The following is a 24,212-nucleotide window of genomic DNA, read 5'->3' as shown; positions in this document are numbered from 1 at the left end:
TATTAGTATAAGTATTATTATTAGTATTATTATTAGTATAAGTATTATTATTAGTATAAGTATTATTATTAGTATAAGTATTATTATTAGTATCATTAGTATCAAGTATTATTATTAGTATAAGTATTATTATTAGTATAAGTATTATTATTAGTATAAGTATTATTATTAGTATAAGTATTATTATTAGTATCAAGTAACATATTAGTATCTGGACAGAAGGGCTTCCGAGTGGTGCAGCGGTCTAAGGAGACCCTGGTTTCATTCCAGACTGTGTCTCAGCTGTCTAAGGAGACCCTGGTTTCATTCCAGACTGTGTCTCAGCTGTCTAAGGAGACCCTGGTTTCATTCCAGACTGTGTCTCAGCTGTCTAAGGAGACCCTGGTTTCATTCCAGACTGTGTCTCAGCTGTCTAAGGAGACCCTGGTTTCATTCCAGACTGTGTCTCAGCTGTCTAAGGAGACCCTGGTTTCATTCCAGACTGTGTCTCAGCTGTCTAAGGAGACCCTGGTTTCATTCCAGACTGTGTCTCAGCTGTCTAAGGAGACCCTGGTTTCATTCCAGACTGTATCTCAGCTGTCTAAGGAGACCCTGGTTTCATTCCAGACTGTGTCTCAGCTGTCTAAGGAGACCCTGGTTTCATTCCAGACTGTGTCTCAGCTGTCTAAGGAGACCCTGGTTTCATTCCAGACTGTGTCTCAGCTGTCTAAGGAGACCCTGGTTTCATTCCAGACTGTGTCTCAGCTGTCTAAGGAGACCCTGGTTTCATTCCAGACTGTGTCTCAGCTGTCTAAGGAGACCCTGGTTTCATTCCAGACTGTGTCTCAGCTGTCTAAGGAGACCCTGGTTTCATTCCAGACTGTGTCTCAGCTGTCTAAGGAGACCCTGGTTTCATTCCAGACTGTGTCTCAGCTGTCTAAGGAGACCCTGGTTTCATTCCAGACTGTGTCTCAGCTGTCTAAGGAGACCCTGGTTTCATTCCAGACTGTGTCTCAGCTGTCTAAGGAGACCCTGGTTTCATTCCAGACTGTGTCTCAGCTGTCTAAGGAGACCCTGGTTTCATTCCAGACTGTGTCTCAGCTGTCTAAGGAGACCCTGGTTTCATTCCAGACTGTGTCTCAGCTGTCTAAGGAGACCCTGGTTTCATTCCAGACTGTGTCTCAGCTGTCTAAGGAGACCCTGGTTTCATTCCAGACTGTGTCTCAGCTGTCTAAGGAGACCCTGGTTTCATTCCAGACTGTGTCTCAGCTGTCTAAGGAGACCCTGGTTTCATTCCAGACTGTGTCTCAGCTGTCTAAGGAGACCCTGGTTTCATTCCAGACTGTGTCTCAGCTGTCTAAGGAGACCCTGGTTTCATTCCAGACTGTGTCTCAGCTGTCTAAGGAGACCCTGGTTTCATTCCAGACTGTGTCTCAGCTGTCTAAGGAGACCCTGGTTTCATTCCAGACTGTATCTCAGCTGTCTAAGGAGACCCTGGTTTCATTCCAGACTGTGTCTCAGCTGTCTAAAGAGACCCTGGTTTCATTCCAGACTGTGTCTCAGCTGTCTAAGGAGACCCTGGTTTCATTCCAGACTGTGTCTCAGCTGTCTAAGGAGACCCTGGTTTCATTCCAGACTGTATCTCAGCTGTCTAAGGAGACCCTGGTTTCATTCCAGACTGTATCTCAGCTGTCTAAGGAGACCCTGGTTTCATTCCAGACTGTGTCTCAGCTGTCTAAGGAGACCCTGGTTTCATTCCAGACTGTATCTCAGCTGTCTAAGGAGACCCTGGTTTCATTCCAGACTGTATCTCAGCTGTCTAAGGAGACCCTGGTTTCATTCCAGACTGTGTCTCAGCTGTCTAAGGAGACCCTGGTTTCATTCCAGGTTGTATCACAACCGGGCCGTGATTTGGGAGTCCCATAGGGCGGCGCACAATTGGTCCAGCGTCGTCCGGGTTTGGCCGGGAGTTGGCTGTCATTGTAAATAAGAATTTGTTCTTAACTGACTTAAAACTGAATCTAGGCATATGTTTAACAAAAAGACAACCTTTCTGAATTCAGACGTAATGTATACGTGTCCAAAATGCAATATGTTGCATGCTTTGATTGTAGTTGATTTGAAAACAAGTGAAATCACTAAGACTAAATGAATCTGAATAGGTTTATTGGGCTTGACTGCTAAACTATATCAAGCATAGCTGATTTCTAGCTGATGCAGATGATTTGATAAGCCTGAACTCATGGCCTAAATCTCTCTGTGTTTAAGCTTTTAAATCCCTCCTGATCTCAGGACCCCTGTCATTGGTTTGATCAGCATTTTTATTTTTATTTTTTGTCCAATGAGCAGTTAGAATCAAATGTACACATCCTGTATCTTTCTTGAATCCCAAATATCTGACCTTGGTGTGTGTCTGAGCCAGCAGTCGCATCCTGGATGCTGCTGTGTGTGTGTGTGTGTGTGTGTGTGTGTGTGTGTGTGTGTGTGTGTGTGTGTGTGTGTGTGTGTGTGTGTGTGTGTGTGTGTGTGTGTGTGTGTGTGTGTGTGTGTGTGTGTGTGTGTGTGTGTGTGTGTGTGTGTGTGTGTGTGTGTGTGTGTGTGTGTGTGTGTGTGTGTGTTACATCACATTGATCTGCTTAGCATGTGCAACCCCCTCCTCTCCTCCTCTGGGAACAAAATGTGATTAAAATAGGACCGAAGGAATACTTGCTGCTCATTGGATCATTTTGATTTCCTGTTTCCTTTTACTATGAATAACAAACAACCTTCATACTACTACAGTAGAAGTAAAAGTATTTTCCATACTGTCTTGTTCTAAAATGTATTCAATTAATTTGTGTTCCTCATCAAATTGAGCTCAGGTGCATCTTGTTTCCATTGATCATCCTTTGAGATGTTTCTACAACTTGATTGAAGTTCACCTGTGGTAAATTCAATTGATTGGACATGCTTTGGAAAGGCTCACACCTGTCTATATATAAGGTCCCACAGTTGACAGTGCATGTCAGAACAAAAACCAGGTCATGAGGTTGAAGGAATTGTCCATAGAGCTCCGAGACAGGATTGTGTCGAGGGACAGATCTGGGGAAGGGTACCAAAAAATGTCTGCAGCATTAAAGGTCCCCAAGAACACAGTGGCCTCTTCATTCCTAAATGGAAGAAGTTTGGAACCACCAAGACTCTTCCTAGAGCTGGCCGCCCGGCCAAACTGAGCAATCGGGGTAGAAGGGCATTGGTCAGGGAGGTGACCAAAAAACCTGATGGTCATTTTGACAAACCTCCAGAGTTACTCTGTTGAGATGGGAGAACCTTCCAGAAGGACAACCATCTCTTCTGCGCTCCAACAGTCAGGGGCCAGTGGCCAGACGGAAGACACTTCTGGAAAAGGCACATGACAGCCCGCATGGAGTTTGCCAAAAGGCACCTACAGGACTCAGACCGTGGTCTGATGAAACCAAGATTGAACTCTTTGGCCTGAATGCCAAGCGCCATGTTTGGAGGAAACCTGACACCATCCCTACAGTACGGTGAAGCATGGTGGTGGCAGCATCATGTTTGGAGGAAACCTGACACCATCCCTACAGTACAGCGAAGCATGGTGGTGGCAGCATCATGTTTGGAGGAAACCTGACACCATCCCTACAGTACAATGAAGCATGGTGGTGGCAGCATCATGCTGTGGGGATGTTTTTCAGAGGCAGGGACTGGGAGACTAGTCAGGATCGAGAGAAAGATGAACGGAGAAAGGTACAGAGATCCTTGATGAAAATCTGCTCCAGAGCTCAGGACCTTAGGCTGGAGCGAAGGTTCGCCTTCCAGCAGGACAACGACCCTCAGCACACAGCCAAGACAACGCAGGAGTGGCTTCAGGACAAGTCTCTAAATTACCTTGTGGCCCAGCCAGAGCCTGGACTTGAACCCGGTCGAAAATCTCTGGAGAGAACTGAAAATAGCTGCACAGCGAAGCTGCCCATTCAACCCGACAGAGCTTGAAAGGATCTGCAGAGAAGAATGGGAGAAACTCTCCAAATACAGGTGTGCCAAGCTTGTAGCGTCATACCCAAGAAGACTCGAGGCTGTAATCGCTGCCAAAGGTGCTTCAACAAAGTACTAAGTAAATGGTCTGAATACTTACATAAATGTAATATTTTTTATTTTAATTTTAATACATTTGTAAAAATGTCAAAAACAGTTTTTGCTTTGTCATTATGGGTTATTGTGTGGGAAAACGCGGGGGGGGGACTATTGAATTAATTTTAGAATAAGGCTGTAATGTAACAAAATGTGGAAAAAGTCAAGGGGTCTGAATATTTTCCAAATGCACTGTATATTGCCAAATCACAAAGTATGATTTTCAGGAAGGATATTTCTGATTTTTTTCTTGATCTGAAATGTTGCTGGACATGGCAGTGGGCGTGGCCATTGGCTCGGTCGCCAACCAAACATTTTAGAAGCCCTCTTCTTGGGCAGCGAGACAAAATGTTGCTGTTTTTAAAGCTAACTACCGGGAATTCTACACATTTTGCCATTTGGCGGAGAGAAAATCTCACATGCTTCATAAACAACAGGTAGACTCACAATAAAATGCGTACTTGTGGGTCCTTTTTCAACAGTGTAAGATAGACAGAGTTGAAGATTTAAAAAATATATATACAAATGTAATTATAATAATAATAATAATAATAAAATATTTGCAGTTTTAAAGCTAAACATTTTGCCATGGCTTATGCTGTGTTCATATGCTGTCTGAGTGACTCAAACATTCTAACAGAAATCAATGGGGGCCCCATGCTATGACAGAAATCAATGGGGGTCCCATGCTATGACAGAAATCAATGGGACCCCATGCTATGACAGAAATCAATGGGACCCCATGCTATGACAGAAATCAATGGGGGTCCCATGCTATGACAGAAATCAATGGGGGTCCCATGCTATGACAGAAATCAATGGGGGTCCCATGCTATGACAGAAATCAATGGGGGCCCCATGCTATGACAGAAATCAATGGGGGCCCCATGCTATGACAGAAATCAATGGGGGCTCCATGCTATGACAGAAATCAATGGGGGTCCCATGCTATGACAGAAATCAATGGGGGCCCCATGCTATGACAGAAATCAATGGGGGCCCCATGCTATGACAGAAATCAATGGGGGGCTCCCAGAAATCAATGGGGGCCCCATGCTATGACAGAAATCAATGGGGGCCCCATGCTATGACAGAAATCAATGGGGGTCCCATGCTATGACAGAAATCAATGGGGGCCCCATGCTATGACAGAAATCAATGGGGCCCCATGCTATGACAGAAATCAATGGGGGCCCCATGCTATGACAGAAATCAATGGGGGCCCCATGCTATGACAGAAATCAATGGGGGCCCCATGCTATGACAGAAATCAATGGGGGCCCCATGCTATGACAGAAATCAATGGGGGCCCCATGCTATGACAGAAATCAATGGGGGCCCCATGCTATGACAGAAATCAATGGGGGCCCCATGCTATGACAGAAATCAATGGGGGCCCCATGCTATGACAGAAATCAATGGGGGCCCCATGCTATGACAGAAATCAATGGGGGCCCCATGCTATGACAGAAATCAATGGGGGCCCCATGCTATGACAGAAATCAATGGGGGCCCCATGCTATGACAGAAATCAATGGGGGCCCCATGCTATGACAGAAATCAATGGGGGCCCCATGCTATGACAGAAATCAATGGGGGCCCCATGCAGAAATCAATGGGGGACAGAAATCAATGGGGGCCCCATGCTATGACAGAAATCAATGGGGGCCCCATGCTATGACAGAAATCAATGGGGGCCCCATGCTATGACAGAAATCAATGGGGGCCCCATGCTATGACAGAAATCAATGGGGGCCCCATGCTATGACAGAAATCAATGGGGGCCCATGCTATGACAGAAATCAATGGGGGCCCATGCTATGACAGAAATCAATGGGGGCCCCATGCTATGACAGAAATCAATGGGGGCCCCATGCTATGACAGAAATCAATGGGGGCCCCATGCTATGACAGAAATCAATGGGGGCCCCATGCTATGACAGAAATCAATGGGGGTCCCATGCTATGACAGAAATCAATGGGGGCCCCATGCTATGACAGAAATCAATGGGGGCCCCATGCTATGACAGAAATCAATGGGGGCCCCATGCTATGACAGAAATCAATGGGGGCCCCATGCTATGACAGAAATCAATGGGGGCCCCATGCTATGACAGAAATCAATGGGGGCCCCATGCTATGACAGAAATCAATGGGGGCTCCATGCTATGACAGAAATCAATGGGGGCCCCATGCTATGACAGAAATCAATGGGGGCCCCATGCTATGACAGAAATCAATGGGGGCCCCATGCTATGACAGAAATCAATGGGGGCCCCATGCTATGACAGAAATCAATGGGGGCCCCATGCTATGACAGAAATCAATGGGGGCCCCATGCTATGACAGAAATCAATGGGGGCCCCATGCTATGACAGAAATCAATGGGGGCCCCATGCTATGACAGAAATCCTCCTGAAGGCATCATTTAAAAGCCATAATCGTGGATCTAATATTGATGTATTAAGGTCGGTTCAGGGTTCAGGGTTCAGGGTTGCAGTGACAAACATTTTGAGGATGGATATTTCTAATATTAATTAGGAAGCAATTAGGAAGCAACAGTCAATTAGGAAGCAACAGTCAGCAACAGTCAATTAGGAAGCAACAGTCAATTAGGAAGCAACAGTCAGCCTCTTGCAGTGAGTCAGGAAATCAATTTAAAACACAGTAGAGTGATTAAAAATCCTGTGTTCTCCAGGTCTGTTCAGGGCCGCCGTCCCCAGCGGGGCCTCTACTGGTATCTATGAAGCTCTGGAGCTCCGTGACAACGACAAGACACGCTACCTGGGCAAAGGTACGCTTTTTGATTTTCCCAATGTCCTTATAGTACAAAGTCACCCTTCTTTAAAAAAATAAAATAAATCTGTTACATTTTTTTCTTTCATTTTCCATCTTCATCCTTCCTTTCTGACACGTCATCAATCTTTCCTCCTCCTGTCAGGGGTGAAAAGGGCTGTTAAATATATCAATGAGTTCTTGGCCCCAGCTTTGTGTAATCAGGTAAATGACCAGTGTGGAGGAGCAACAGGAGTAAGACACTGAAATGAACTGGAGTTGATGACTTTTGAGTGGGTTTGCTTTGATTTGGACAACTAACTGACCTCTGTTGCAGGCATTCACAGACGATCACAGATCTGCTAAACCGTTATTACCCAGACAGCAGTAGGGTGACTATAACGGACATCTCTATTCAAGTCAGCGTTCCAAGATGGGTGGATTTAACCGGCGGGCATTTTGTCATTCTATTTCCCTCTCTCAACCCCTCCCTCACTCTCTCAACCCCTCCCTCACTCTCTCAACCCCTCCCTCCCTCTCTCAACCCCTCCCTCCCTCTCTCAACCCCCCTCCCTCCCTCTCTCAACCCCTCCCTCCCTCCCTCTCTCAACCCCTCCCTCCCTCCCTCTCTCAACCCCTCCCTCCCTCCCTCTCTCAACCCCTCCCTCCCTCCCTCTCTCAACCCCTCCCTCCCTCCCTCTCTCAACCCCTCCCTCCCTCCCTCTCTCAACCCCTCCCTCCCTCCCTCTCTCAACCCCTCCCTCCCTCCCTCTCTCAACCCCTCCCTCCCTCCCTCTCTCAACCCCTCCCTCCCTCCCTCTCTCAACCCCTCCCTCCCTCCCTCTCTCAACCCCTCCCTCCCCCCTCTCAACCCCTCCCTCTCTCCCTCTCTCAACCCCTCCCTCTCTCCCTCTCTCAACCCCTCCCTCTCTCCCTCTCTCAACCCCTCCCTCTCTCCCTCTCTCAACCCCTCCCTCTCTCCCTCTCTCAACCCCTCTCTCAACCCCTCCCTCAACCCCTCCCTCTCTCCCTCTCTCAACCCCTAGCCTCTCTCCCTCTCTCAACCCCTCCCTCTCTCCCTCTCTCAACCCCTCCCTCAACCTCTCCCTCTCTCAACCCCTCCCTCTCTCCCTCTCTCAACCCCTCCCTCTCTCCCTCTCTCAACCCCTCCCTCTCCCTCTCTCAACCCCTCCCTCTCTCCCTCTCTCAACCCCTCCCTCTCTCCCTCTCTCAACCCCCTCCTCTCTCCCTCTCTCAACCCCTCCCTCTCTCCCTCTCTCAACCCCTCCCTCTCTCAACCCCTCCCTCTCTCAACCCCTCCCTCCCTCTCTCCCTCTCTCAACCCCTCCCTCCCTCTCCCTCTCTCAACCCCTCCCTCCCTCTCCCTCTCTCAACCCCTCCCTCCCTCTCTCCCTCTCTCAACCCCTCCCTCCTCTCTCTCAACCCCTCCCTCCCTCTCTCCCTCTCTCAACCCCTCTCTCCCTCTCTCAACCCCTCCCTCCCTCTCTCAACCCCTCCCTCCCTCTCTCAACCCCTCTCTCCCTCTCTCAACCCTTCCCTCCCTCTCTCAACCCCTCCCTCCCTCTCTCAACCCTTCCCTCCATCCCTCAACCCTCTCCCTACATACCCACCATGATCCCAATAGTAGATCATTCCACTTGACGTTTGTTTAACCAGCCTAAGTTGCTGCCACCCAAAGCAGCTAGTCTTAACGAGAGCTCTGTGATCGTCTGGTAATGCCTGCTGCTGCTGCTGCATGGTCTACTTCTCCCTGGGTCGTGACGCTCTGCTTGTCCCCTCTGCAGGTGTCTCAAAAGCTGTTGATCATATCAATAAAACTATTGCACCTGCGCTTGTACGGCAGGTAGGAACATTCCCTGTTTGACTAACATTGACAACGTTGTGCTAATGTCGAGTCAGAGTTGCAAAGAGTTTACAGTGCGAGATGGAATAGTCACGGGCAGTATGTTTGTCATGCAGTAGATTGGTAAACACGGTCCTGACTGAAAACAATTGAGTCAAAGTGGTAAGTTATCTCTATGTAGTATGTATTAATAGTATCTTTGCCCTTGAGCACAGTGACTGTCGCTGCAGAGCGCCAAAGATCACCTAACCTGTCTAGTAACACCAAGATGCAGAGCGCCAAAGATCACCTAACCTGTCTAGTAACACCAAGATGCAGAGCGCCAAAGATCACCTAACCTGTCTAGTAACACCAAGATGCAGAGCGCCAAAGATCACCTAACCTGTCTAGTAACACCAAGATGCAGAGCGCCAAAGATCACCTAACCTGTCTAGTAACACCAAGATGCTGTGTGCAGTGTGTACTAGTGAACCATAAAAGTCCGTCAAGCCTGGTGTTTTGAGCTAACCTGTTTGACCTTTGAACTAACCTTTTTGTTGTTGTCAGTTCCTCTCATCTCTAATGACTGGTGTTGTTGTTCTGTGTCTGTCTGTCTGTCCTGTTGTTCAGAATGTCAGCGTCCTGGAGCAGGAGAAGGTTGACCAGCTGATGCTGGACATGGATGGCACGGAGAACAAGTGTAAGTTGAGGAAACATTTTACTTAGAGCCTGCAGGTATAATATAATAATAATAATATATGCCATTTAGCAGACGCTTTTATCCAAAGCGACTTACAGTCATGTGTGCATACATTCTACGTATGGGTGGTCCCGGGGATCGAACCCACTACCCTGGCGTTACAAGCGCCATGCTCTACCAACTGAGCTACAGAAGGTCTATATTTTACATGGCAGGGTAGCCTAGTGGTTAGTGTTGGACTAGTAACCGGAAGGTTGCAAGCTCAAATCCCCGAGCTGACAAGGTACAAATCTGTCGTTCTGCCCCTGAACAGGCAGTTAACCCACTGTTCCTAGTCCGTCATTGAAAATAAGAATTTGACTGACTTGCCTAGTTAAATAAAGGTTAAAAAAATAAATAATTATAAGGCATAAGATAACAAGTGATAGTTGGGTGATGGATGCCTAGCGAACCGTATGTCCCACTTTAAACAAACTGATTAGAGCAGTCGCTAAGTCCTACGTGAATGGTTCACATTTCATTTAGATGAAAATGCTAAATGTTAGCTGCTTCTCTTGGCTTATTTATCAGTTGTGAATATTCAGCAGGCAGAGCAAAAAGTTAAGGTTCAGCATAGGGACTGATGGGTTAGGGACTGATGGGTTAGGGACTGATGGGTTAGGGACTGGTGGGTTAGGGACTGATGGGTTAGGGACTGATGGGTTAGGGACTGATGGGTTAGGGACTGATGGGTTAGGGTTAGGGACTGATGGGTTAGGGACTGATAGGTTAGGGTTAGGAACTAATAGGTTATGGTTAGGGACTGATAGTTTAGGGACTGATAGGTTAGGGACTGATGGGTTAGGGTTAGGAACTGATAGGTTAGGGTTAGGGACTGATAGGTTAGGGACTGATGGGTTAGGGTTAGGGACTAATAGGTTAGGGTTAGGGACTGATAGGTTAGGGACTGATGGGTTAGGGACTAATAGGTTAGGGTTAGGGACTAATAGGTTAGGTTAGGGACTGATAGGTTAGGGTTAGGGACTGATAGGTTAGGGTTAGGGACTGATAGGTTAGGGTTAGGGACTGATGGGTTAGGGTTAGGGACTGATGGGTTAGGGTTAGGGACTGATGGGTTAGGGTTAGGGACTGATGGGTTAGGGTTAGGGACTGATGGGTTAGGGTTAGGGACTGATGGGTTAGGGTTAGGGACTGATGGGTTAGGGTTAGGGACTGATGGGTTAGGGTTAGGGACTAATAGGTTAGGGTTAGGGACTGATGGGTTAGGGACTGATGGGTTAGGGACTGATGGGTTAGGGACTGATAGGTTAGGGACTGATGGGTTAGGGTTAGGGACTGATAGGTTAGGGTTAGGGACTGATGGGTTAGGGACTGATGGGTTAGGGTTACATCTAGATGTAGAAATGGTGAGCTGCCGGCTGTACACTGCCTTATGTATTCACAGCATTGAGTTAACATGGAGATTCTGGTTACACATTACATATACAGCACACCAGTGTACTAGGCGTCAATGCAAAGTCCCCAAACAGGCTTTTGTTGTCCCCTTGAAGGGAATAGAATACAGAAAAGAGAATAGAAGCTGTTTATAGAAAAGAGAATAGAAGCTGTTTATAGAAAAGAGAATAGAAGCTGTATACAGAAAAGAGAATAGAAGCTGTATACAGAAAAGAGAATAGAAGCTGTTTATAGAAAAGAGAATAGAAGCTGTTTATAGAAAAGAGAATAGAAGCTGTTTATAGAAAAGAGAATAGAAGCTGTTTATAGAAAAGAGAATAGAAGCTGTTTATAGAAAAGAGAATAGAAGCTGTATACAGAAAAGAGAATAGAGGCTGTTTATAGAAAAGAGAATAGAAGCTGTATACAGAACAGAGAATTAGAAGCTGTTTATAGAAAATCACTGTATTGGCTGTTAAATCTTGGAACTAAATTTAGGGTGCCGGCTATTAATTATGATAAGTCATTAACAATAGACTACTGGCTCTCTTTTGGTTCCCCCCTCAGCTAAGTTTGGTACCAAGGGTTAAGGTGAAGTTTAGTCATGGGGTTGGTACTCTGCCAGGAACCACTTTTTAAAACCAACGATTTGGTCCTAGGACCATGCCTCAGGACTACCTGACATGATGACTCCTTGCTGTCCCCAGTCCACCTGACTGCTGCTGCTCCAGTTTCAACTGTTCTGCCTTATTATTTTTTCGACCATGCTGGTCATTTATGAACATTTGAACATCTTGGCCATGTTCTGTTATAATCTCCACCCGGCACAGCCAGAAAGCCTGGTTCCTCTCTAGGTTTCTTCCTAGGTTTTGGCCTTTCTAGGGAGTTTTTCCTAGCCACCGTGCTTCTACACCTGCATTGCTTGCTGTTTGGGGTTTTAGGCTGGGTTTCTGTACAGCACTTTGAGATATCAGCTGATGTACGAAGGGCTTTATAAATACATTTGATTAGATTTGAACGATGAGAGGAGTAAGAGGCAGAAAAGAGCTGTATGGGCACTTACCTCCCCCCCCAGCTAAGTTTGGTGCCAACGCCATCCTGGGCGTGTCCCTGGCTGTGTGCAAGGCCGGTGCTGCTGAGAAAGGTGTCCCCCTGTATCGTCACATCGCTGACCTCGCTGGAAACCCCGATGTCATCCTCCCCGTCCCCGTAAGCCTGGGTTTAGATTGTATATTTATGTGACTGACTTTGGCTCGGACCTCGGTCTCCTGCTACCAATAACGTTAGTCCTCCGAGCTGAAGCCTAGGCACTGGGCTCGGGGAGTTAACACAACTCTACAGGTTTCAGACAACATTACTCATCACCCCATAGTTGTAAATGAGAACTTGTTCTCAACTGGCTTACCTGGTTAAATAAAGGGTGAAATCAAATAAACAAATAAAATAGTGGTTCACTCAATGACCTCTTATATTAACAACAAGACTTTACTTAACGTTAACTGTAATTACAGAACCACCTCTTATATTTACAACAATACTTTACTTAACGTTAACTGTAATTACAGAACCACCTCTTATATTTACAACAATACTTTACTTAACGTTAACTGTAATTACAGAACCACCTCTTATATTTACAACAATACTTTACTTAACGTTAACTGTAATTACAGAACCACCTCTTATATTAACAACAAGACTTTACTTAACGTTAACTGTAATTAGAAACTTAAGCTCAAACCTCTGTCTCCGTCCAAGGCCTTCAACGTGATCAACGGAGGTTCCCACGCAGGCAACAAGCTGGCCATGCAGGAGTTCATGATCCTCCCTGTAGGAGCCAGCACCTTCAAGGAGGCCATGAGGATCGGAGCCGAGGTCTACCACAACCTGAAGAATGTCATCAAGAAGAAGTATGGCCAGGATGCCACTAACGTGGGAGACGAGGGAGGCTTCGCCCCAAACATCTTGGAAAACAAGGAAGGTAAGAGAGAGAAAGAGGGATAGAGGGCTTGAGGGACGGAGGGGTTAAGAGAGGGAGGGGGAGAGGAAGGGGTTGAGAGGCAGGGGTAGAGAATGGGAGAGATGGGTTGAGAGAAGGTGGGAGGGGTTGAGAGAGGGCGAATGGAGGAATACCGCCAATGTAGAAGACAAGGGAGGCTTCTCCCCCAACATCCTGGAGAACAAGGATGGGGAGAGACCATGAGCGTCAGTCAGTTAACCAATCAATTAACCAGTCAGTTAACCAGTCAGTCAGATTGACAGTCAGTCAGATTGTCAATCAGTCAGATTGACAGTCAGTCGGATGTGTAGCCCTTTTCACAGCATCAAGTTGTCCCAAGCTGCAACAGGAACACCTTTCTTTTCCCAAGACAAGACCAGCAATATGGCACCACTGCAGCTTCACTTCAGTTGGATAATGAGTAGTGCTGCTAACATTATTTCCTTACACTTCTGTGCCTTATAGCTGAGAGGGAATGTCCACTGAGTCCCCATGTCCACCTCCCCCCAGTCCCCATGTCCACCTCCCCCAGTCCCCATGTCCACCTCCCCCCAGTCCCCATCTCCACCACCTCCCCCCAGTCCCCATCTCCACCTCCCCCCAGTCCCCATCTCCACCTCCCCCAGTCCCCATCTCCACCTCCCCCAGTCCCCATCTCCACCTCCCCCAGTCCCCATCTCCACCTCCCCCAGTCCCCATGTCCACCTCCCCCAGTCCCCATGTCCACCTCCCCCAGTCCCCATGTCCACCTCCCCCCAGTCCCCATGTCCACCTCCCCCAGTCCCCATGTCCACCTCCCCCCAGTCCCCATGTCCCCCAGTCCCCATGTCCACCTGTCCACCTGTCCCCGTGTCCACCTCCCCCAGTCCCCATGTCCACCCCCCCCAGTCCCCATGTCCACCCCCCCCAGTCCCCATCTCCACCTCCCCCCAGTCCCCATCTCCACCTCCCCCCCCAGTCCCCATCTCCACCTCCCCCCAGTCCCCATCTCCACCTCCCCCCCCCATGTCCACCCCCCCAGTCCCCGTCTCCACCACCCCCCAGTCCCCATCTCCACCCCCCCCAGTCCCCCCCCCAGTCCTCCACCACCCCCCAGTCCCCATGTCTCCACCTCCCCAAGTTGTTGACACCACAGTGACCCTATGTTGCTGGAGCTCTCTACTCATTGCCTGGGAATGCTGCTCCGGAGGCGACAGATGGTTTTCAAATTAAGACCTCAACCCAATACTGAATAATGCCACTGTGGCTCAATGTAGCTCAGTGCCAGGTCAGTCTAGCTCAGTGCCAGGTCAGTCTAGCTCAGTGCCAGGTCAGTGTAGCTCAGTGCCAGGTCCCAGTGCCAGGTCAGCTCAGTGCCAGGTCAGTGTCCTCAGTGCCAGGTCAGTGCAGCTCAGTGCCAGCTCAGTGCCAGGTCAGTGTAGCTTAGTGCCAGCTCAGTGCCAGGTCAGTGTAGCTCAGTGCCAGGTCAGTGTAGCTCATTACCAGCTCAGTGCCAGGTCAGTGTAGCTCAGTGCCAGGTCAGTGTAGCTCAGTGCCAGGTCAGTGTAGCTCAGTGCCAGGTCAGTGTAGCTCAGTGCCAGGTCAGTGTAGCTCAGTGCCAGGTCAGTGTAGCTCAGTGCCAGGTCAGTGTAGCTCAGTGCCAGGTCAGTGTAGCTCAGTGCCAGGTCAGTGTAGCTCAGTGCCAGGTCAGTGTAGCTCAGTGCCAGCTCAGTGCCAGGTCAGTGTAGCTCAGTGCCAGCTCAGTGCCAGGTCAGTGTAGCTCAGTGCCAGGTCAGTGTAGCTCATTACCAGCTCAGTGCCAGGTCAGTGTAGCTCAGTGCCAGGTCAGTGTAGCTCAGTGCCAGGTCAGTGTAGCTCAGTGCCAGGTCAGTGCCAGGTCAGTGCCAGGTCAGTGCCAGGTCAGTGCCAGCTCAGTGCCAGCTCAGTGTAGCTCAGTGCCAGGTCAGTGCCAGCTCAGTGCCAGCTCAGTGCCAGGTTATTGGTCAAGGTGCTAATATAGTAGAACTCCCAGTGGGGCACTTAGCAGAGGTCATGATGAAACTGTAAAATAATTGAGGATTTATTCTCCTACTCTTTTATTTATTGTGCAAGCTCCCTGAAGAATATATTAACAATTGCATGACCAAAATCAACTCAAATCAGTTCAATGACTAGGTTTGAAGTTACTTGAAGTGATTTGGCCACAAATTGTTGCCTACACAATATTGTATTTTGTTTATGGTATAGTACACTATTTAAATACGAAGAAAACATATATCAAGCCAAGCAAATCTCATAATTTAGCGTGAGGGAATCTCTTATTCGTCTATGTTCCTCTCAGCTCTGGAGCTGCTGAAGGAAGCGATTAGCAAAGCCGGCTACACCGACAAGATCGTGATCGGCATGGACGTGGCCGCTCAGTTCCAAGGAGGTCGACCTGGACTTCAAGTCACCTGACGACTCCAGCCGTTACATCACCCCAGACCAGCTGGGAGACCTCTACAAGAGCTTTGTCAAGGATTACCCAGGTGGGTGTTCATGTGTCCCAAATGGCACCCTATTCCCTAGATAGTGCACTACTTTAGACCAGAGCCCTATTCCTTATATAGTGCACTACTTTAGACCAGAGCCCTATTCCCTATATAGTGCACTACTTTAGACCAGAGCCCTATTCCTTATATAGTGCACTACTTTAGACCAGAGCCCTATTCCCTATATAGTGCACTACTTTAGACCAGAGCCCTATTCCTTATATAGTGCACTACTTTAGACCAGAGCTCTATTCCCTATATATATATTCCCTATATAGTACACTACTTTAGACCAGAGCCCTATTCCTTATAGTGCACTACTGTAGACCAGAGCCCTATTCCCTATATAGTGCACTACTTTAGACCAGAGCCCTATTCCCTATATAGTGCACTACTTTAGACCAGAGCCCTATTCCCTAGATAGTGCACTACTTTAGACCAGAGCCCTATTCCTTATATAGTGCACTACTTTAGACCAGAGCCCTATTCCTTATATAGTGCACTACTTTAGACCAGAGCCCTATTCCTTATATTGTGCACTACTTTAGACCAGAGCCCTATTCCTTATATAGTGCACTACTTTAGACCAGAGCCCTATTCCCTATATAGTGCACTACTTTAGACCAGAGCCCTATTCCCTAGATAGTGCACTACTTTAGACCAGAGCCCTATTCCCTAGATAGTGCACTACTTTAGACCAGAGCCCTATTCCCTATATAGTGCACTACTTTAGACCAGAGCCCTATTCCTTATATAGTGCACTACTTTAGACCAGAGCCCTATTCCTTATATAGTGCACTACTTTAGACCAGAGCCCTATTCCTTATAGTGCACTACTGTAGACCAGAGCCCTATTCCTTATATAGTGCACTACTTTAGACCAGAGCCCTATTCCTTATATTGTGCACTACTTTAGACCAGAGCCCTATTCCTTATATAGTGCACTACTTTAGACCAGAGCCCTATTCCCTATATAGTGCACTACTTTAGACCAGAGCCCTATTCCTTATATAGTGCACTACTTTAGACCAGAGCCCTATTCCCTATATAGTGCACTACTTTAGACCAGAGCCCTATTCCCTAGATAGTGCACTACTTTAGACCAGAGCCCTATTCCCTATATAGTGCACTACTTTAGACCAGAGCCCTATTCCTTATATAGTGCACTACTTTAGACCAGAGCCCTATTCCTTATATAGTGCACTACTTTAGACCAGAGCCCTATTCCTTATATAGTGCACTACTTTAGACCAGAGCCCTATTCCCTATATAGTGCACTACTTTAGACCAGAGCCCTATTCCCTAGATAGTGCACTACTTTAGACCAGAGCCCTATTCCCTAGATAGTGCACTACTTTAGACCAGAGCCCTATTCCTTATATAGTGCACTACTTTAGACCAGAGCCCTATTCCTTATATAGTGCACTACTTTAGACCAGAGCCCTATTGCCTATATAGTGCACTACTTTAGACCAGAGCCCTATTCCCTATATAGTGCACTACTTTAGACCAGAGCTCTATTGCCTATATAGTGCACTACTTTAGACCAGAGCCCTATTCCCTATATAGTGCACTACTTTAGACCAGAGCTCTATTCCCTATATAGTGCACTACTTTAGACCAGAGCTCTATACCCTATATAGTGCACTACTTTAGACCAGAGCCCTATTCCTTATATAGTGCCCTACTTTAGACCAGAGCCCTATTCCCTAGATAGTGCGCTACTTTAGACCAGAGCCCTATTCCTTATATAGTGCGCTACTTTAGACCAGAGCTCTATTCCCTATATAGTGCACTACTTTAGACCAGAGCTCTATTCCCTATATAGTGCACTACTTTAGACCAGAGCTCTATTCCTTATATAGTGCGCTACTTTAGACCAGGGCCCTATTCCCTAGATAGTGCGCTACTTTAGACCAGAGCCCTATTCCTTATATAGTGCGCTACTTTAGACCAGAGCCCTATTCCTTATATAGTGCACTACTTTAGACCAGAGCTCTATTCCCTATATAGTGCACTACTTTAGACCAGAGCTCTATTCTCTATATAGTGCACTACTTTAGACCAGAGCTCTATGCTCTATATAGTGCACTACTTTAGACCAGAGCTCTATTCCCTATATAGTGCACTACTTTAGACCAGAGCCCTATTCCCTATATAGTGCACTACTGTAGACCAGAGCTCTATTCCCTATATATATATATTCCCTATATAGTGCACTACTTTAGACCAGAGCCCTATTCCCTAGATAGTGCACTACTTTAGACCAGAGCCCTATTCCTTATATAGTGCACTACTTTAGACCAGAGCCCTATTCCTTATATAGTGCACTACTTTAGACCAGAGCCCTATTCCTTATATAGTGCACTACTTTAGACCAGAGCCCTATTCCTTATATAGTGCACTACTTTAGACCAGAGCCCTATTGCCTATATAGTGCACTACTTTAGACCAGAGCCCTATTGCCTATATAGTGCACTACTTTAGACCAGAGCCCTATTCCCTATATAGTGCACTACTTTAGACCAGAGCTCTATTCCCTATATAGTGCACTACTTTAGACCAGAGCCCTATTCCTTATATAGTGCGCTACTTTAGACCAGAGCCCTATTCCCTAGATAGTGCACTACTTTAGACCAGAGCCCTATTCCTTATATAGTGCACTACTTTAGACCAGAGCCCTATTCCTTATATAGTGCACTACTTTAGACCAGAGCTCTATTCCCTATATAGTGCACTACTTTAGACCAGAGCTCTATGCTCTATAGTGCACTACTTTAGACCAGAGCTCTATTCCCTATATAGTGCACTACTGTAGACCAGAGCTCTATTCTACTTTTGTCCATATTAGTGCACTACTTTAGACAAGACCAGAGCTCTATTCCCTATATAGTGCACTACTTTAGACCAGAGCCCTATTCCCTAGATAGTGCACTACTTTAGACCAGAGCCCTATTCCTTATATAGTGCACTACTTTAGACCAGAGCCCTATTCCTTATATAGTGCACTACTTTAGACCAGAGCCCTATTCCTTATATTGTGCACTACTTTAGACCAGAGCCCTATTCCTTATATAGTGCACTACTTTAGACCAGAGCCCTATTCCCTATATAGTGCACTACTTTAGACCAGAGCCCTATTCCTTATATAGTGCACTACTTTAGACCAGAGCCCCCTATTCCCCAGAGCCCTATATAGTGCACTACTTTAGACCAGAGCCCTATTCCTTATATAGTGCACTACTTTAGACCAGAGCCCTATTCCCTATATAGTGCACTACTTTAGACCAGAGCCCTATTCCCTAGATAGTGCACTACTTTAGACCAGAGCCCTATTCCCTAGATAGTGCACTACTTTAGACCAGAGCCCTATTCCCTATATACCAGACCAGAGCCCTATTCCTTATATAGTGCACTACTTTAGACCAGAGCCCTATTCCTTATATAGTGCACTACTTTAGACCAGAGCCCTATTCCTTATAGTGCACTACTGTAGACCAGAGCCCTATTCCCTATATAATGCACTACTTTAGACCAGAGCCCTATTCCTTATATAGTGCACTACTGTAGACCAGAGCCCTATTCCTTATATAGTGCACTACTGTAGACCAGAGCTCTATTCCCTATATATATATTTCCTATATAGTGCACTACTTTAGACCAGAGCCCTATTCCCTATATAGTGCACTACTTTAGACCAAAGCTCTATTTCCTATATAGTGCACTACTTTAGACCAGAGCTCTATTCCCTATATATATATTCCCTATTAATAGAGCAATACTTTAGACCAGAGCTCTATTCCCTATATAGTGCACTACTTTAGACCAGAGCTCTATTCCCTATATAGTGCACTACTTTAGACCAAAGCTCTATTTCCTATATAGTGCACTACTTTAGATAAGAGCCCTATTCCCTATATAGTGCACTACTTTAGACCAGAGCTCTATTCCCCATATAGTGCACTACTTTTGTCCAGGGTCCTATTCCCTATATCGTGCACTACTTTAGACAAGAGCCCTATTCCCTATATCATGCACTACTTTTGTCCAGGGTCCCATCACCAAGGGGGGGATAGGATGCCTGGGGTTGGCAGTGCTACTACCACTAGATGAATAATTACCCAGGTCTGTTACTGAGAACACTGATCCTCATTATACTGTTAAGACTCCGGCTGAGTTACCCAGGTCTACACTATTACCCATGGTGCACCCTATTACCCATGGTGCACCCTATTACCCATGGTGCACCTTATTACCCATGGGGCACCCTATTACCCATAGGGCACCCTATTACCCATAGGGCACCCTATTACCCATAGGGCACCCTATTACCCATAGGGCACCCTATTACCCATAGGGCACGCTATTACCCATGGTGCACCCTATTACCCATGGTGCACCCTATTACCCATGGTGCACCCTATTACCCATGGTGCACCCTATTACCCATGGTGCACCCTATTACCCATGGTGCACCCTATTACCCATGGTGCACCCTATTACCCATGGTGCACCTTATTACCCATGGGGCACCCTATTACCCATAGGGCACCCTATTACCCATAGGGCACCCTATTACCCATAGGGCACCCTATTACCCATAGGGCACCCTATTACCCATAGGGCACGCTATTACCCATAGGGCACGCTATTACCCATAGGGCACGCTATTACCCATAGGGCACGCTATTACCCATAGGGCACGCTATTACCCATAGGGCACGCTATTACCCATAGGGCACGCTATTACCCATAGGGCACCCTATTACCCATAGGGCACCCTATTACCCATAGGGCACCCTATTACCCATTCACATTTGTAATTGCAGTCGATTAGGCTTTAGAGTTGCATGGCTCTTTTTGCAACCCTTCTCCTGTCTTCTACAGTGGTGTCCATTGAGGATCCCTTCGACCAGGATGACTGGGCAGCATGGTCTAAGTTCACGGCGGAGACCAGCATCCAGGTGGTGGGTGATGATCTGACCGTCACCAACCCCAAGCGCATCGCCAAGGGTGTGGCCGACAAGGCCTGCAACTGCCTGCTGCTCAAGGTCAACCAGATCGGCTCAGTCACAGAGTCCCTGCAGGCGTGAGTAACTGTCCACACAGACGGCCATTTTGGTTCAGCCTGGTTCCATCACTGAGTGGAGTGTCACTCCACCGGTAGCCATTTTGGTTCAGCCTGGTTCCATCACTGAGTGGAGTGTCACTCCACCGGCAGCCATTTTGGTTCAGCCTGGTTCCATCACTGAGTGGAGTGTCACTCCACCGGCAGCCATTTTGGTTCAGCCTGGTTCCATCACTGAGTGGAGTGTCACTCCACCGGTAGCCATTTTGGTTCAGCCTGGTTCCATCACTGAGTGGAGTGTCACTCCACCGGCAGCCATTTTGGTTCAGCCTGGTTCCATCACTGAGTGGAGTGTCACTCCACCGGCAGCCATTTTGGTTCAGCCTGGTTCCATCACTGAGTGGAGTGTCACTCCACCGGTAGCCATTTTGGTTCAGCCTGGTTCCATCACTGAGTGGAGTGTCACTCCACCGGTAGCCATTTTGGTTCAGCCTGGTTCCATCACTGAGTGGAGTGTCACTCCACTGGCAGCCATTTTGTTGCCATTGTTTCAGACAGCGCTGAAGGTAGGGAGACTGATGAAAGGGGAAAACGTAGTGGATGTTAATGTGGACCTGGGTGTTAAACCCATCTGGGGACATTGGGTGTATCAGTAGAGGCTGCTGAGGGGAGAACAGCTCATAATAATGTCCGGAACTCAGCAAATAGATTGGCGTTAACCACATGGAAACCATGGAAACCATGCGTTTGATGTATTTGTTACAATTTCACACCCATTCCGATCCAGCCATTACCACGAGCCCGTCCTCCCCAATTAAAGTGCCACCAGCCTCCTGTGGTATGTATGTGTCAGTTTCTGTACTAGCTAATGAACGTGTTCGCTGTTTCCTGTGTAGCTGCAAAATGGCCCAGACCAATGGCTGGGGGGTGATGGTCAGCCATCGCTCTGGAGAGACCGAGGACACTTTCATCGCTGACCTGGTCGTCGGTCTCTGCACTGGACAGGTAGGATACACCTTCTCATCAGATTACACATTTAATTGAATCACTTTTTATTAAAATTACATTTATTTAATGAAGCAGATTTTAATACTGGTGTGACCTAACCACTGAAGGAGATGTTGGTTCAAAGTTCAGCAGACAGACACTTGGCTTTATCGTGTTGTGATCACACTGCAAGTTACGTCATGAGAGCATTGCTTTATTCTCACCATAGTTTTTTTCAGCGTCAGCTTTTCCTGGAAATAATTATGTATTGATACCTGGTGTTCTGGTGAACTGTATTAACTGATATGCTGTGGTATGCTGTGTTCCAGACAACTTTATTAACTGATATGCTGTGTTCCTTCTCCAGATCAAGACCGGTGCCCCATGCAGATCTGAGCGTCTGGCTAAGTACAACCAGCTGCTCAGGTGAGCGCCGTCTTTAAACTCTTAACTCAGTTGTATAAAATATTGTCACTAGTAATATCATGTCATGTGTTCTTCATTTAGAAATATCCTTTGACTTAAAAGGTGTACATTTGGCCCAAATAGAGAGCAGTATAATTCCTTCTTTTTTTTAGGCACTTCCTGTTGGGAAATGAATGGCGTTTTTACAGGGTTTTTGATTTGATCAAATTTGATTTGATTTGAATATAAGGTCTGAGGTAAACACAGGTTTAGGAGATCGTATACGTTTTGTTCTATGAGATAAGCTACATCAGCTAACGTCACTTTTTTTGTGATTTCTGAAGCTCACATGAAGTCTTCATCATTCATAGAGGTCATGTTAACTGACTGATATTATCTCATAGAACAGAACATGAAGTCTTCATCATTCATAGAGGTCATGTTAACTGACTGATATTATCTCATAGAACAGAACATGAAGTTAACTGACTGTTAACTGACTGATATCTCATAGAACAGAACATGAAGTCTTCATCATTCATAGAGGTCATGTCTGATATTATCTCATCATTCATCATTCAGAGGTCATGTTAACTGACTGATATTATCTCATAGAACAGAACATGAAGTCTTCATCATTCATAGAGGTCATGTTAACTGACTGATATTATCTCATAGAACAGAACATGAAGTCTTCATCATTCATAGAGGTCATGTTAACTGTCTGATATTATCTCATAGAACAGAACATGAAGTCTTCATCATTCATAGAGGTCAGATCTCCTAAGCCTGTGTTTACCTCAGACCTTATTATCGTCGTCTATCCCACAACACCTATTCTTTCCCCATAGGAATGCCTGAACCAACCAGAAGTAACTCATTACTGGTTTTTAGGGCTACAAGATGGCGCGCTCTATATCACTCATCTTAATATGCCATTATCAAGGATAATAGTAGGCTATTGTAGTACTCCTAACTGTTGAAACCTCCAGCCAAATTGAATGTCTGACTACCTTCCATAGGATCGAGGAGGAGCTTGGAGACAAAGCTGTCTTTGCTGGCCAGAACTTCAGACACCCAATCTAAGGAGGTTCAACGTCTCACTTGGGCCCTTCGTGTTTTCATCCTGCATAAGTACAGTAAACACCACCACATAAAAGGCACGCTAGGTCTCTACGCACCGCCCTGTCCAGAGGAAGGAATATCGAGTGGCATTGAAATTAAACCCCAATGTCCAAGTCTGTGGTTCCGTAAGCACTTTAGGAAACCTTACTGATCTAACTTGTCCTGCGCTGACCGTAATGCACCGCCACCAACCTAACCTCTATGACTCCTTAAGTAGTGTTTGTCCTTTGTGTCAGTGTAACTTTATCGCGTGACGATGAGAGATGTTTGTTTTGTGTCAGTGTAACCTTATCGCGTGACGATGAGATGTTTGTTTTGTGTCAGTGTAACTTTATCGCGTGACGATGAGAGATGTTTGTTTTGTGTCAGTGTAACCTTATCGCGTGACGATGAGAGATGTTTGTTTTTGCTTCTTGTGAGTTGTAGTGATTCTTGGTTGTCACCTGTGAGTACTATTATTCTAGTGGAGAGCTTCTGTAAGTTTAGCACTGTGCTGTTATTGGGCAGGACAGACAGAGGACTGTATGTGTCGCCTCTGAAGAAAAGTTCTTGTGTTGCTACTGTAAGCGTTGGCAGAATTACCAGAAATAAACCGATGAAACAGACAGTCATTCTGTGTGCTTTCTTGTTATATAATCTGTATGTTTCTGTATCACAAACATCAGTGACACTGAAATCATTCTGGACCCAGAAGGCATTCACAGTTATCAACATTACTTTTTTTTTTTAACTGAAAAGCTTGTTTTCCTTTTTAAATGATCATGGTTTTAACCTGAGGCCTGTTTACATGTGGGAGAACAGACCTGAGTCCTGTATATAAGTGGGAGGTATAATGGTTTTAATTGGGAGAACAGACCTGAGTCATGTATATAAGTGGGAGGTATAATGGTTTTAATTGGGAGAACAGACCTGAGTCCTGTTTATAATGGTTTTAATTGGGAGAACAGACCTGAGTCCTGTTTATAAGTGGGAGAACAGATAATGCCTGTTTTAATTGGGAGAACAGACCTGAGTCATGTTTATTTATAATGGTTTTAATTGGGAGAACAGACCTGAGTCCTGTATATAAGTGGGAGGTATAATGGTTTTAATTGGGAGAACAGACCTGAGTCATGTTTATAAGTGGGAGAACAGACCTGAGTCCTGTTTATAAGTGGGAGAACAGACCTGAGTCCTGTTTATAAGTGGGAGAACAGACCTGAGTCCTGTTTATAAGTGGGAGAACAGACCTGAGGCCTGTTTATAAGTGGGAGAAC

The 24,212-nt window shown here is 46.4% G+C and overlaps 1 pseudogene; it reads left to right on the top strand.

Annotated features, from left to right (window-relative positions):
- LOC124045467 overlaps positions 1-23,561 on the top strand; it is a 30,069-nt pseudogene extending 6,508 nt beyond the window's left edge.
- The last annotated feature ends 651 nt before the right edge of the window (positions 23,562-24,212 follow it).

Source organism: Oncorhynchus gorbuscha, linkage group LG10 (assembly GCF_021184085.1).
Source record: "Oncorhynchus gorbuscha isolate QuinsamMale2020 ecotype Even-year linkage group LG10, OgorEven_v1.0, whole genome shotgun sequence".
NCBI classification, from domain to species: domain Eukaryota; kingdom Metazoa; phylum Chordata; class Actinopteri; order Salmoniformes; family Salmonidae; genus Oncorhynchus; species Oncorhynchus gorbuscha.
This window is presented reverse-complemented; position numbering and strand designations above follow the sequence as displayed.